General features: G+C 43.6%; 1 protein-coding gene across 2 annotated transcripts in view; it reads left to right on the top strand.

Annotated features, from left to right (window-relative positions):
* Positions 1-14,905, top strand: part of SNTB1 (syntrophin beta 1) — a 234,924-nt gene that overhangs the window by 169,319 nt on the left and 50,700 nt on the right. The window lies entirely within an intron of this gene.

The following is a 14,905-nucleotide window of genomic DNA, read 5'->3' as shown; positions in this document are numbered from 1 at the left end:
GCAGATGCCCCTTGTCATCTGGGAGCACAGAGCACATGGGCACAAAGCCTCCTCCTCTCAGGTCATGTTCTAGAGGACAGTGGTTCTTAAACTTTCCCACGTGCTAGAATCACCCGGAATGTTTCTTGAATCACCACCTACATGGCTGGGCTCTACCCCGAGGTTTCTGATTCAGGAGGTCCGGGTTGAGGGTCCAAGAATTTACATTTTTAACAAGTTCACAGACAACTCTAATGGTGCTGGTTTTGAATCACACTTCGAGAAACACTGCTTTAGAACAGTGCTTTTCAGAAAACAAGTGATAACTAGAGAATGACTATGCTAAGGCTTCTTTTGAGGATAATAGAAATATTCTAAAATTAGATTAAGGTGATGGCTGCACAAGGCTATACATACAATGAGAATCGTTGAATTATACACTTCAAATGGATAAAGGTTGTGGTATGTAAATCACATGATAATAAAGCTGGTTTTTAAAAGCCATAACTTATTAGAGTGGATTGCAAACAACATTTTTCTTTCAATTAATTAGAATGAAATAGAAAATATCATGTGTTTGGGGTGCCTGGGTGGCTCAGTCGGTTGAGCCCCTGAGTTTGGTTCATGAGTTCAAGTCCCACATGAAGCTCACTGTTGTCAGCGCAGAGCCTATTTCGGACCCTCTGTCCCCCTCTCTCTCTGCCCCTCCCCTTTTCGTGCCCTCTCTCTCAAAAATAAACATTAAAAAAAATAAATAAAAAATATCATGTGTTTTACATAGTGTATGACGATTCTCCAGAGAAACAATTAATAGGATATATATACACATACACACACATACAGAGAGAGAGAGAGAGAATGAGAGAGACCAAAATCTTCATGGCAGGCTGGCAAGCTGGCAGGATTTTACAGCTGCGTTCTTTTTTTTATTATTATTATTATTTTATTTTTTTTAAGTGTTTTATTTATTTTTGAGACAGAGAGAGACAGAGCCTGAGCAGGGGAGGGGCAGAGAGAGAGTGAAACACAGAATCCGAAGCAGGCTCCAGGCTCTGAGCCATCAGCACAGAGCCCAACGCGGGACTCGAACTCACAAACCGCGAGATCATGACCTGAGCCGAAGTTGGACACTCAACCTACTGAGCCATCCAGGCGCCCCTTATTATTATTATTTTTCATGTTTATTTATTTTTGAGAGAGAGATAGAGCACGAGTGGAGGAGGGGCAGGGAGAGGGAGACACAGAATCTGAAGCAGGCTCCAGGCTCCGAGCTGTCAGCACAGAGCCTGGCGTGGGGCTCCAGCTCACGAACCGTGACATCATGACCTGAGCCAAAGTTGGAAGCTCAACAGCCTGAGTTATAGCTGCAATCTTGAGTCCAAAGGCAACCTAAAGACAGAATCTTTCCTCTTTGTGGGACCTCATCTTTTCTTTTTTAGGTCTTCAGCTGATTGAATTAGCCCCACCCACATTATGGAGGCTAATCTCCGTTACTCAAAGTGTACTGATTTAAAGGTTAATCACATTAAATAAAATACTTTCATGGCAACACCTAGACTGTTTGGATCAAACAACTGTCACCAGAGTCTGGTCAGACTCACGTATCAAATTCACCATCAGTAGAAATACTGTTTTGTGAAAACGGTCATTTCCATTTTCACACACACATGCACGCCTATGGGCGAACTGGCTTGTGGTTTAAAAGGTCTTCATTACTGTGAGTCGCAGATTAAAAAATACAAAAGCCTCTGCTTTAGGACGCTTCTTCCTAAAACAGACAAAATGAACAACCAACCAAAAAATCTGCTTTACTGCTTTTGGTGAAAGCACACTAAATGGAATTTAATGAAGTCTTTTTGTGCCTCAAGCCTAAAGACCCAGTGGAAAGAAAGTAGTCCCCAGATTCTGGGAGCCTTATCTGGCTATCACCTTTATTACTCGAGACAGCCATATGCTTGTGACTGTCTGAGGGCTCGTACTGCCAAGCCTGGGATGATTGAACCAAGTGGAAAACACGTGTAGGCTGGCAGGCACATCTTGTAGACAGATCAAAATGATTAGGCAGAGCTTCTCTGTGCCATTAACATGTGACCAAAGCAGTTCATTTTGAGGAGGCTGTTTTGCTGTGGCAGCTTCAAAACATAACAACACTGTGATTTCTTAACCAGTTATGTGCATAGCTGATGATCCTGACCACCCGCTGCAACCCCAGGCAGGGCTCACAATAAGAGTTGTGGATGGGGGGGGAGACACAGGAAATGGATAAAGTTGTTTGTGGTACACATTACTTTGTACTTTTTGTTTTGTAAAGGGCTTTAGAATGAGGGGTCTTTGCTTTTTAACATGAGGCCTGTGATGAGGTTGGAGATGGCGTCATCCTCAGCATGACTTAAGGATGTCTGTGAGGTATTGTTGGTAACACACTTATAATTGACACGGGTTGGGTTTTGTTTTGTTTTGTTTTTTAAGGTTATTTAAGATTGTCTCATCCAAGCAAGATGTCTTAGAATATCAGATATTTTCATCCTCATTTGACTAGTGAAATCTAAATTCTAACATTTAAGTTCACCATTGGGTATGTAATGCACCCCCTCCATGCTGGCTACCCCCTCCCACCTGAGACCACTCTAATGATGATAGCAGGAGCTGGCCCCATTCTTCACCAAGATTTCAGATCATTCCCCAAGTGAGAGTGCAGTACTGGGAGACCCCACCCAGCCTAACTGCTATGCCCCTCCTCCTCTGTGTCCCTTGGACACCAAGCTCTTTCCCTCTCATGAGTGTGGGGACGTGGAGGCATGTTTTACCCTGCACCTGAACTGTTTACTTTTCCTTCCAGCTTCAGTTTACCAATTCCCCATTCTCAGGCTGAACCAGACTGGGCATGGCTGTGTTGGGCTCACATTCTGTCTTCCTCTCTAGTCAGATTTCCCAGGATGGCCCTGCTCTGTGGCTTTTACTTCTGCTTCCTTCACTCCACAAGCTAGTAGCGATGGTCCATCCCACTTGCTGACGCCCAGCCCAGTTTTCTCCCATCTCGTGGCCAGCCCAAAACTGTAGTGATAATACACCATGCTGACCAAGACAGTTTGTAGGTAAATTAAATGATAAATTTGTAAATAGAACAAGGTACAAGTAGAGAATTTCAGCTCTTTATTGCTCAGTAATTTCTATACCTGTTGAATGATTTTTAATTGGGGTAGTGGTTTAAAACAACCATTCTATTATCTCTCACCATTCTGTGTGCTGACTGGATTTAGCTAGAAAGTACTTGTGCCCCATGTGCTAGCAGCTGGGGCAGCAGTCATCTGGGGACTTGACTGAGTTACCCCATTCAAGATGGCGCACACATACGGCAGGGAGTCGGTCCTGGTTGTCAGCCGGCACCTCAGCTGGGATTGTCAGCTGGAGCACGCTGGTTCCCTGGGTGCCTTCTCCGAATGATTTGGACTGCTTGCAGGATCCCAGGAGGGAGTGTTCCAAGTATACAAAAGCAGAAGTGGCGAACCTCTAAAACCCAACCTTCAAAGTTCTAAAGCATCATGTCTGCTGCATGCTGGTAGTCAAAACTAGTCGCAGGGCCAGCCTGGAGAAAGGAAAGAGATTCCATCTAGTGATGGGTTTGTGGCCATCTTCAGTCTGTCACATAGAGACAGATAAATGGATGGATAAAGAATGGGTGAATTGAGGGGCGCCTGGGTGGCGCAGTCGGTTAAGCGTCCGACTTCAACCAGGTCACGATCTCGCGGTCTGTGAGTTCGAGCCCCGTGTCAGGCTCTGGGCTGATGGCTCGGAGCCTGGAGCCTGTTTCCGATTCTGTGTCTCCCTCTCTCTCTGCCCCTCCCCCATTCATGCTCTGTCTCTCTCTGTCCCAAAAATAAAAAAAAATTAAAAAAAAAAAGTTGAAAAAAAGAAAAAAAAAAAGAATGGGTGAATTGAAATGTTCCAACTAAAATTTTCAGGAAATAATGGTGGTTTTTATGTACTTCTTGTTGCTCTACTGCATTTTCTGATTTTTCCAGCAATAAATGAATTGCTATCTTTTAATTTTAATAAATATCATACATGCATATGTACATATGTTATCAGTACAGCTTGATGAATTTTAACAAAGTGAACATGGTCATGTAACTTGAATCTAGATCAAGAAAGAGAACATTATCAGCACTCCAAACATCTTCTTCAATAGCTATTACTTTTGCTAAGACAAGAAAAGCATTTAATATTTAAAGAGAAGCATCTATTATTAAAAAAGAAAAGAAACAACAGTTCTTACCAATCTTCTATTTTTTACTAGTAAAACACATCTTTGACATTTGCAAAATAACCACAAACCCTTAACAATTCTTTAAATTATAGATTTCAAGGCTCAATTGGCTAATATCCAATAATTTGGAACAAATGAATAGAAGTGGATTTTCCGGACAGTTGAATGGCTACTCTGAATGTTTAGTGAATTGACCAATGGTCTATATCCTTATCAAGGCTTTTATCATTGTCAAAATTGTTATTTAATTCTTCAAACTTGTTTTGAAGTGAGGCATACATAAATAGAGAATCAGGGTTTTTAGCCAAAGCATCAACCAGCAATTAGCTTCAGAAGCATACAAAAAACAAATCTGCATATGCACATATTGTCATCTGGTCCACCTGACCATTTCAAAGGGTAATAAGCTAGATTCTCCTGAGATGGAAATGACACAGTTCTGCGGCTCACCATTATTATAAATTATTTACATAGAATTCTGATGAACTTTTTAAATGCACATTTATATTTTGAGATGGACACTGATGAAAAATCAAAGACCAAGACTTGTTCTCATTCTTTAATTCTTGACTTAAAGTTCCCTCATGGCATTCACCTTCCCTGGCCACCTCATTTAGAGGCAGTGCCCTGTCTTCCCATCCTGCTTGTTTTCTGCAGAGGCTCTGTGATAACCTGAGTAATGGCCTCCAGGTAGAGCCAGGTCTTAAGTCCTGGAACCTGTGAACATTATCTTCTGTGAAAAAAGGGGTATTTGAATCTGTAATCACAGAATAAGCGATTAAGGATCATGCTGTGAGGTAGTCCTAGATTATCCTGGTGGACCCTCCGTATAATCACAATCCCTCTTACCTTTATAAGAGGGAGGCAGAGAGAAACTTCACGCAGAAGCAGGGGAACGCATTCAGGGAGAGAAGATCCTGTGTTCTCTGGCTTTGAAGTTGGAGGAAGGGGGCCCTTGAGCCAAGGAATGCAAAAACAACAACAACGACGACAACAAATACAGCTGTGGATACAGCTTTGCCTAGAAAGGCAAAGAAAAAGTTCTCCTCTAGAGCCTCTGGAAGGAGTAGAGATTGTGGGCACCTTGACTTTGGCCAATGTCACTAGTTTCAGACTTGTAGCCTCCAGAGCTGTAAGAAAATGGATTTCTGTTGTTTTAAGCCACCAAGTTGTGGTAACCTGTTACAGTAGCCATAGGAAACTAATATAGTACCTATCACAATTTGAATTATTTGTCGACTTTTTAAAAAAATTTTTTTAACGTTTATTTATTTTTGAGAGAGAGAGAGAGAGAGAGAGCGTGAGTGGGGAAGGGGCAGAGAGAGAGGGAGACACAATCCAAAGCAGGCTCCAGGCTCTGAGCCGTCAGCACAGAGCCTGATGCAGGGCTCGAACCTCGAGATCGTGACCTGAGCCGCAGTCGGATGCTTAACTGACTGAGCCACCCAGGTGCCCCTGTCAACTTCCCTTTTTTATTCTTATCTCCCTCACTGGACACTAAGCTCCTGGAGGTAGGGACCTGCTTTGTCTTCACTGTAGTATCCACTGTACCCAGTTGGGTCCTTGGCAGAGAGTAAATGCACACCAAGTGATTCTGCAGCTAATGACAAGCAGACGGGTATTTTAGAGGAGGTGCACAGACATGAAGGGGTGGGTACAAGCTTGGCGCAGCAAAAATTGGAGGAGAGCATTACAGATGGGGGTTCTGTTATGAGCAAACATGAAAAGGTGAGAATGGAGAATTAACCCGGGGTTTGAGAAAGCCAATGAGAAGAATGGCCAGATAAGCCTGGAGAATCAGGGAGACTCTCCCCTGGAAGGATGACATAAGGCCATGAGAAGCAGAGAGGAGTGGAAAGGCACATGGTACAAGCTGGTGGTTTTAGGCTGTGTGCAGACAGCTTACCCAGTGGGCAGTTATAAGCACCGGCAAAGTAGTGCTCTCCTAAAGAGAGAAAGGTTTAGCTTTGAAGAATTAATGAAGAATTTTACAGTTGGGAAATCTACCAAGAGACTCTTTTTACTTCAGCATACTATATATATTCTGTTTTGAAGTGAAGTCTTGAGTTTAGTTTGAACCATATGTAAATAAGCAGAACCACAGCCGTTTTTAGGACTTTAGTCCTCTGCAGATCGTAGGCCTTTGAGACTGCAGGATGGGATCATCCCTGTGTCCTCTGTCTACACATACGGCACGATGATAGTGGACCATGTCTGTGGACATGAGCAAATTAACTGCCTCTGCTTCCTTCTTGGTGGCGCTCCCAAACTCTTGCTTTGCATAATTAGCTGATCACTTACATCCTCATTAAGAGCTTACCAGTCAAAATGGTGATCAGGGGCGCCTGGGTGGCTCAGTCAAACATCCAACTCTAACTCAGGTCATGATCTCGCAGTTCGTGAGATCAGGTGAATTCAAGCCCTGTGTTGGGGTCTGTGCTGACAGCTCAGAGTGTGGAGCTTCCTTCAGATTCTGTGTCTCCTTGGGACACCTGGGTGGCTCAGTCGGTTAAGCGTCTGACTTCGGCTCAGGCCATGATCTTATGGTTTGTGAGTTGAAGCCCCACATCTGGCTCTGTTCTGACAGCAGAGCCTGGAGCCTGCTTTAGATTCTGTGTCTCCCTCTCTCTCTGCGCCTCCCCCACTTGCACTCTGTCTCTCTCTCTTTCTCAAAAATAAACAATAAAAAATTAATTTAAAAAAAGACTCTGTGTCTCCTTCTCTCTCTTCCCCTCCCCCACTCATGCTCTGTCTCTCTCTCAAAAATAAATAAACATTAAAAAAAAGTAATAAAGGCTCATTAAAAACTCAAACAATACAGAATTGAGTACAATTAACATTGAAAGAACTTCCTTCCTTCCTGCTTGATCTTATCCTAAGAGGGAACCTCTGGAACAGTTCAGCATTTCCCCCCTTCTAGACAAGGACTTTTTTGTATTTGTGTATTTCGGCCAGCTTTAAAAATAGGCTCCCCGGATGGTTTCCCAGATGAGGTGATTTATGGGATTAGGAAAAACCCCTGTCCAATGTGCCATCTCTCCAAATAATTTTCTCATTATGCCATTTTATGGCTGAAATCCCATCATTAACGATTCACTTCTTTGGCTTAGTGGTTTGTCCCTTCTTAAGATGCAAATACCTCATACAAGACTTACCCTTTAAGTCCTAACAGTCCTTGTGAGAATGAGTTTATGTAAATGAAGTCATTCCGGGGGTGCCTGTGTGGCTCAGTCGGTTGAGTGTCCGACTTCAGCTCAGGTCATGATCTCATGGTTTGTGAGTTCAAGCTCCACGTTGGGCTTGGTGCCGATAGCTCGGAGCCTGGAGCCTGCTTCGGATTCTGTGTCTCCTTCTTTCTCTGCCCATCTCCCGCTTGTGCTCTCTCTCTGTCTCTCAAAGATAAACAAATAAATGTTAAAAAAAAAAAATGAAGTCTTTCCCTCACTCTGCTCTTTTATATCATCATCCGCTTTGTTCATGATCGCAATTTGCAATCATTTGTTTGACCACTGACTCAAGTTCCATGAAGACAAGGATGGCTTGTGTCTTCTTACCTACCCACTTCCTGGGGCTCAGTGACACAGGATGTGCTCAATAAACGTTTGATTGGCTGGAAGACCTTGTTATACTGCAATCAGTCGTGAGACCTAAGGGTGCTGGAACGTGATGGAGGGCCAAAAAAGTGCCATGGGAGAGGGCGAGGCTGCCTCCCAGGCCCGCTCCTAGGCTGGTGCACGCTGCTTGGGACCGACAGCTTGCTTCCCATAGCTCCCGCTTCAATGGGTGGCTGTGCGGTTGTTAAATCATTTGAATGTCATTCCTGGGGCCACAACAGAACTTTGCTGAACCTCATCGGTCTCGTCAGTCACTATCCACCCTGTGAATGAAAACTCTCTGAACTGATTTTTTAAAGCCTGAGAAAGTAGAAAATCAAAGCAGGATAGGAGTTATCTGTTTTGGTTGGATTCTCTGTTTTGTTTTGTTTTTTGTTTTGTTTTGTTTTGTTTGAGTGAGTCCCAAAAGCTGTTTCTCCCCCCTCCCCGACTTTTTTCTTTTTAACAGCTGTATAAACATCCCCTCCCCCAAAAAAGTCATGGGAACAGGGTGTGGGTGAAGGATCATATTTGTAGGGATCTGCTGTTTGCAAAAATACATCCAGAAAGCTGGCAACATCCGTGTATCTTTTATTCCAGGTGTGCCCGTCAAATTCATTGACCATGTTAACACTTGCCTCTAATGGCAGTCAGTGCAAAGGGAATTTCAGAATTAAGAATAGGAAAGCTTCGTAAATGTAAAACCAATACAACATTGCATGTCAACTATTGAAGTAAAAATTAAAAACAAAACAAAACAGGAGAATAGCAAAGCTTCCAGAGTAGGAAAAAGTGGACTTGACTTAGTAGAACTTCTATGTAAGCCTCTTAGTGGCAGCATTTATCACCATTTATAATTGTATATTTATTGTTTGTTTGATGGTTTGTGTAGCATCTATCCCCCCTTCCAGTCTATAAGCTCCCTCTGGGCAGTGCTGTCTGGTTCTGCTTGTCACGACGTGCCCAGTTCCTAACACGGTGCTTGGCATAGAGCATGTGCTCAGAGACATCTGTCCCATGAATGAATACATAGCACCTCATTCAGTTGGGATGTCCTGTTCCAATGTGAATGGATTTTTCAAAATTGCTTAGCTTCATACATAGCACCTCATTCAGTTGGGATGTCCTGTTCCAATGTGAATGGATTTTTCAAAATTGCTTAGCTTCTTAGTCTGACATAGGACAGTTTCTATTTTTTGTCTGAGTAGCCTTCTAGCAAAGCTTTCAGCCTTTTTTTCTCACTTAAAAAAAAAAATCTGTGTTATAGGGGACTTAGTTTTTTCTTATGAGTGGGGTCAACTGTAGATAATTAGTGACTGTTGTAATAGAAGCAGTAGGAAGAGATTGTTCCATAATATTCTCTTAATGAGAAAATAGTAAAACTAAACTCAAGTGGTCTATGGGTATTTTTTTTTTTACTTGTATCACCATCATTGTCATCGTCGTCATTGTCAAGAGGATGATCCCTTTTTCAATTTTAATTTAATGAGAATGGATCTTTGCAGCCACTGAGACCACATGTTTACTTATTAAGGAAACCGCTTCCTTTAACCTAAGTCACACCTCTTTGCACGCCATGCAGATGTAAAGAGAACTGAGTTCCTGTGGGGGTGGGAGAGAAAAGAGTGCCGACAGGACTGTGTAGGACACTCAGGGAGATGAGGCTGGAGAGGACTCCAGAATTTGTTGGAGGCGAGGCTTGTATGAGGAGGCAAAAGAGGTCAGGATGAGTGTATTTACAGACTCCTAAAACAGAGCAATTGTTGATACCAGCTGCAATACATCTATAGCCCTTCGTGTTGTCATGGTTAATGTGTTTTCTACCCAAAACCGTACACTCCCCACATTGTGAGTATAAAGCCAGAGTTATTCTTAGACATTCCTTCCTGGCAGAGAGCAAGGAGGTCCCGGAGTGGCTATGCCTCTCTGGCAAATCTGTCTAGAATAGCATGTATGCCTTTGATCCTCAGGGCTTAAGATGGATAGAGGGGAAAAGTGAGTATAATGAAAAAGGTCACCGATTCTCTAAGGTGGAGATGCAACGGACTAAATCCAACAGCGTTTGGCAAATGAAAAGCACATAAGAAGATGCTGTAAGGAATAAACTGTGGGAAGCGAATGATGAAAAGACAAGAAGGATGTTCTTGAGTTTGGACTGGCTAATTTTCAAAACTTACTGATGATCCAGAGACCCAGGAAAATCCTAGACAGAAGTGTGTTTCAGACTCCATGATGCTGAGTGTCGGGCTGTTTATGGTGTACCTTCTGTGTGATGCTCTCCTCTGCAGATGCTTCCTGTAAGGAAGTAGAATGCCTCACAGACAACCCATTCCAGGGAATCGGAAGTGCTGTCGTGTGCAGTTGAAACTCATGATTAGCACAGGGGTAGCAGGGATCAGACTTGGTTAAGGATATGCTGCTATGGCAGTGATATCATTTCATAGCTGATGAGCCCTGCAGGGCCAGCAGAGGATCCAGCGTTATCCTTAGACATTCCTTCCTGGCGGAGAGCAAGGAGGTCCCAGAGTTGCTACACCTCTCTGGAAAGTCTATCTAGAATAGCATGTATGTCTTTGATCCTCAGGTCTTAATATGGATAGAGAGAAAAAATGAGTACACTGTTAATAACAGTGTGCACTTCACCACATGTACTCCTATTAATACTCTATGTAGTGCTAACCAGGCTTCCTCCTTTTCATATGATACTTCATTTGATTCTCAGTTTTCCTGTAGATACTGTTATCTACTTAAATTAGAACAATGTGAGGCATAGGTAGAAATTGGAGGGCGGGAACATGGAATAGCCAAGGTATTTCTTCTTTGGATAACCGTCTCCCGGAATAGCTGTTCCTCGTCTGGTTCTAGCTCCTACTTGCCAGTCCCTTCTTCCATTGGCCAAGCTCCCTATTGTCCTACCACGATTCTGCCTCCTGTTCTGGTCCTCAGAAGCTCCCCACTCCTGAGCTCTGCTGTCATCACTACCCTCTCTTGGTCCCGTCAGCTGTACAACCAGAAGAGCTTCAAACCACTGATGCCCCAGGGTTGGTTCCTCATTCCCACTTTGGCTGTCCAGCTATTCCAAAGACTTTGTTACCAGCTCCATATACTCAGTCCTCTCTGAACTACCAGGTATTGCTTGACCCTGAGTGATATATAGTAAACTGATTTTATTATGTTCAAGGTAGATAACTATTTTTCCAGATGATTTTGGAAGGAGTATCACAGAGAACAGCTGTTTACTCTATTCCTGAAGCCGGCGGCTGGAGGGTGGGGGTGGGGGTAGAGAGAGAGATTGATTTAGTTCAAGGAACTGACTTATGTGATTGTGGGGGTTGGCAAATCTGAAACCAACAAGACAGACCACTGAGAAGGACAGGCTGGACCACTGAGAGAGTTGCAGGCTGGACCTGAAGCTGCACTCCACGGGTGGACCTCTTCTTCCTCTGAGAAACTTCAGTCTTGCTGATAAAGCCTTTCAACTGATTGGATGGGGCCCACCCAGATTGTCAAGGATAATCTCCTTTTTTCCCATCATGGGGAACACTCACAGGCTAGGCCTAGTGGGTGTAGTGTGGGGTTTACTAGGAAGGAATGCAGGGCATACTGGAGCCCTCAGGGTGTGCTTCGTGGTTTTGGGCGTGTTGGCGAGAGTAAGGTCGGGTCCACGTGGAGGGGCGGGAGGAAGAGGGGTTGCGATGTGCTGAGCATCAGAGGCATCTCAGAGGACAGTACTGATTATAGACCTAAACCACTTCTACAAATACTTTCACAGCAGCACGTTGATGAGTGTTTAATTGAGTAGATGGATAGCATAACCTTGCTGTGTTGACACATAAAACTAACCATCACAGCAGAGAAGAGCAAGAAGTGGGACAGAAAGCAAACAGACAGACAAGTGATTCACTGTGTGGTGAACACACACACACGGGTACAAATAAGCAATATGAGTACAAGTATGTGACTCATGGGGGTGAGGGCAGTTTCAACCACTTACTAGAGTCCAAACCCTGTCTCCGAAAGCTACAGGGATCTAGCTCTCAGGTCACTCCCTTTGAGACCAATGCCCTGCTGTCTAATAGTCTTGGTAAAAGCCAAGGACTCTTGTCTGGTTCCCTAAACATTCTAGACTCTCCCACCTTCAATCCAATATGAACTTCTTACCAAAAATGTGGACTCTCTTGAGTAGCTCATTGGCTTCTGCTTCAGTCCAATCTTTCATTAAATTAAACACACACACACACGCGCGCACACACACACACACACACAGTAGTCCCCCCCTTTTCCATGGGGGGATCTGTTCCACAACCCCCACTAAGATGCCTGAAACTACAGATAGTACCAAACCCTATAGAAACTGTTTTTTCCTATAAACACATACCTGTGATAACATTTAATTTAAAAATTAGGCACAGTTTCTCAAGTTCCACATGAGTGAAAACATGATATCTGGGGCATTGAGAAGGGCGCTTGTTGGGATGAGCACTGGGTGTTGTATGTAAGCAATGAATCACAGGACTCTAACCCCGAAACCAAGAGCACGCTGTATACACTGTATGTTAGCTAACTTGATAATAAATTATATTAAAAAAATAAAAATAAAAAAATGTAGGCATAGTAAGGGATTAACAGCAACTAATAATAAAATAGAACAATTATAACAATATTCTGGAACAAAAGTTCTGTGAATATGGTTTCTCTCTCTCTCAAAATACCATATTGTCCTGTACTCTTATTGTCTGGTACTATGTCCCTCTTCTTGTGACGTGAGATGAGAAAATGCCCATGTGATGAGATGAAGCAACGGGCATGACGCAGGCACTGTGACCTAGTGTCAGACTATTATTATTTGACCTCTGACAACACTTCAGAAGGAGAGCCAGCTGCTTCTGGACTGCAGTTGGTCACAGGTAACTGATGCCACAGAGAGCGAAACTGCAAATAAGGGGGGACTACTGGATACACAAACACACACAAAGCACCTGCTCTGTGCCAGACTTGTCCTGGGTGTTAGGGCTACAACAGTGAACGAAACAGACGGTGGCTGTGTTTACGGAGCTTACAGAGTGGTCAGGACTGGCCACACAATTTCTGAAACCTACCGCCAAGTAAAACCGTGGGGCCCCTCGTTCAAAAATTATTAAGAATTTCAAGACAGCATTAGAAAGCATGTAAACCAAGCATGAGGCCCTTCTAAACACAGGCCTCTTGCCCCTGAAGCTGGCCTAGAGTCCAGTGATCTGGTCTTGAGCAACTACTCAGCAGAAATATGAGCTTCCTGGTCCTCTGCTTCCAATGAGGGAGAACATAGAGGGAAACTATTCTCTAACTGTGGTCTTCTTCCTCAGGGAGGGATTTTCCTGTTATAATGTATTACCACTTGGTCTTTCCTAGACCATACTAAGCATTCTAAATGTTGGGGATCCAGCATCCTTTGTGTGTCCACCAGTAACAAACAAGAGAGTATTGTGGCATAACAAACACTAAAGTATAGTTGTGTAAACTGGGTATGGGACTCAAGATCTCTGACTTTTTTTTTTAATTTTTTTAAATGTTTTTTTATTTATTTTTGAGACAGAGAGAGACAGAACATGAGCAGGGGAAGGGCAGAGAGAGAGGGATACACAGAATCCAAAGCAGGCTCCAGACTCTGAGCTGTCAGCACAGAGCCTGACACGGGGCTCGAATTCACAGACTGTGAGATCATGACCTGAGCTGAAGTCGGATGCTCAACCGACTGAGCCACCCAGGCGCCCCTCAAGATCTCTGACTTTTATAGTGAGGATAGGAATTGCGTACCTCACAGGATTGTTTAAGGATTTAATAAGATAATGCTTATAAAGTAACACCTGGTATTTGGTAAATACTTACAAATGTAAATATCCTTATTATTAAGGCAACTTAAACGCACTGAAGTTATAAGAAACCATAGCCTCAATTGCAAAATACATACTCAGATCCACCAAGGAGATAATGTACCATATGCTTAAATTAAAATTCAAAGAAATTCTTACAAAGCAAACTCTTTATATCTAGTGCTGGAATACTCATTCAATAAAATGTGGGTGTTACCACAGAGTGAAGTTGGAGCTACAGGAGAAGAGTTAAATGAAAACATACAGCTCATTCCAGCAGGAATAATGCTGAGACGGGCATGAGCGTTTCACATTCTTTTTTAATGTTTATTTATTTTTGAGAGAGGGAGACAGACCGCAAGCAGGGAAAGGGCAGAAAGAGAGGAATACACAGAATCTGAAGCAGGCTCCAGGCTCCGAGCTGTCAACACGGAGCCCGATGCGGGGCTTGAACCCTCAAACTGAGGGCTCATGACCTGATGCTTAACTGACTAAGCCACCCAGGCGCCTCTAGGCATGAGGGTTTAATTTGAGGGTCAGTGCTAGGGCCAGTCTATAAAAAACAATCTTTATCTAGGAGGCCAAGAAAAGCAAAAGGGAATGAGCTTCAAGTTTGGGGGACACACAAAAGTCCAGGTTGTTGCCTGAGTGGGAAGCACTGGCTAAACATGGGAAGCATTAGTGAAAAGTAGCTAATGGGGTAGAGCTAGCGCCTTGAGCTCCGCCTTGGAAAGAAGTAAGGGATTCCTGCTACAAGTTGAGAAAGGCACACAGAGAGAGTGGGATGTGAGGGATCAGAAGGGAGAGAAGCGAGAACAATGTAGATCACATTCTTGCCACAGGGCCAGCATCTCTGTCAGCATCACAGCCAATTCTGTGGATTGCCGGATGCCTTCCCCACCTTTCTTCTGCCAGCCTTCTTCTTCAGCCACCCCACATGGCAAAAAAAAAAAAAAAAAAAAATCAAGGGCTCAGATAAAGTCATGGGACACAACCCTATAAAGGGCGTGAATTCATGACCTTGTTACGGAAAACATTTACGGTGGTTCCTGGATGCACGTGCAGTACAACCAGGACACGGAACCTAAAACAGGAGGTAATGGAGATACAGAAACAGTTCTAATGAGGCCAGGTCTACTGTGCAGGATCGAAGGGGTTATTTTGTTCCCTGGTTCAGCTGTTGGCCTAGTCTTTGCGGTACAGGCACAGGAGAG

This window comes from Panthera tigris, chromosome F2 (assembly GCF_018350195.1).
Source record: "Panthera tigris isolate Pti1 chromosome F2, P.tigris_Pti1_mat1.1, whole genome shotgun sequence".
Classification (NCBI taxonomy): domain Eukaryota; kingdom Metazoa; phylum Chordata; class Mammalia; order Carnivora; family Felidae; genus Panthera; species Panthera tigris.
This window is presented reverse-complemented; position numbering and strand designations above follow the sequence as displayed.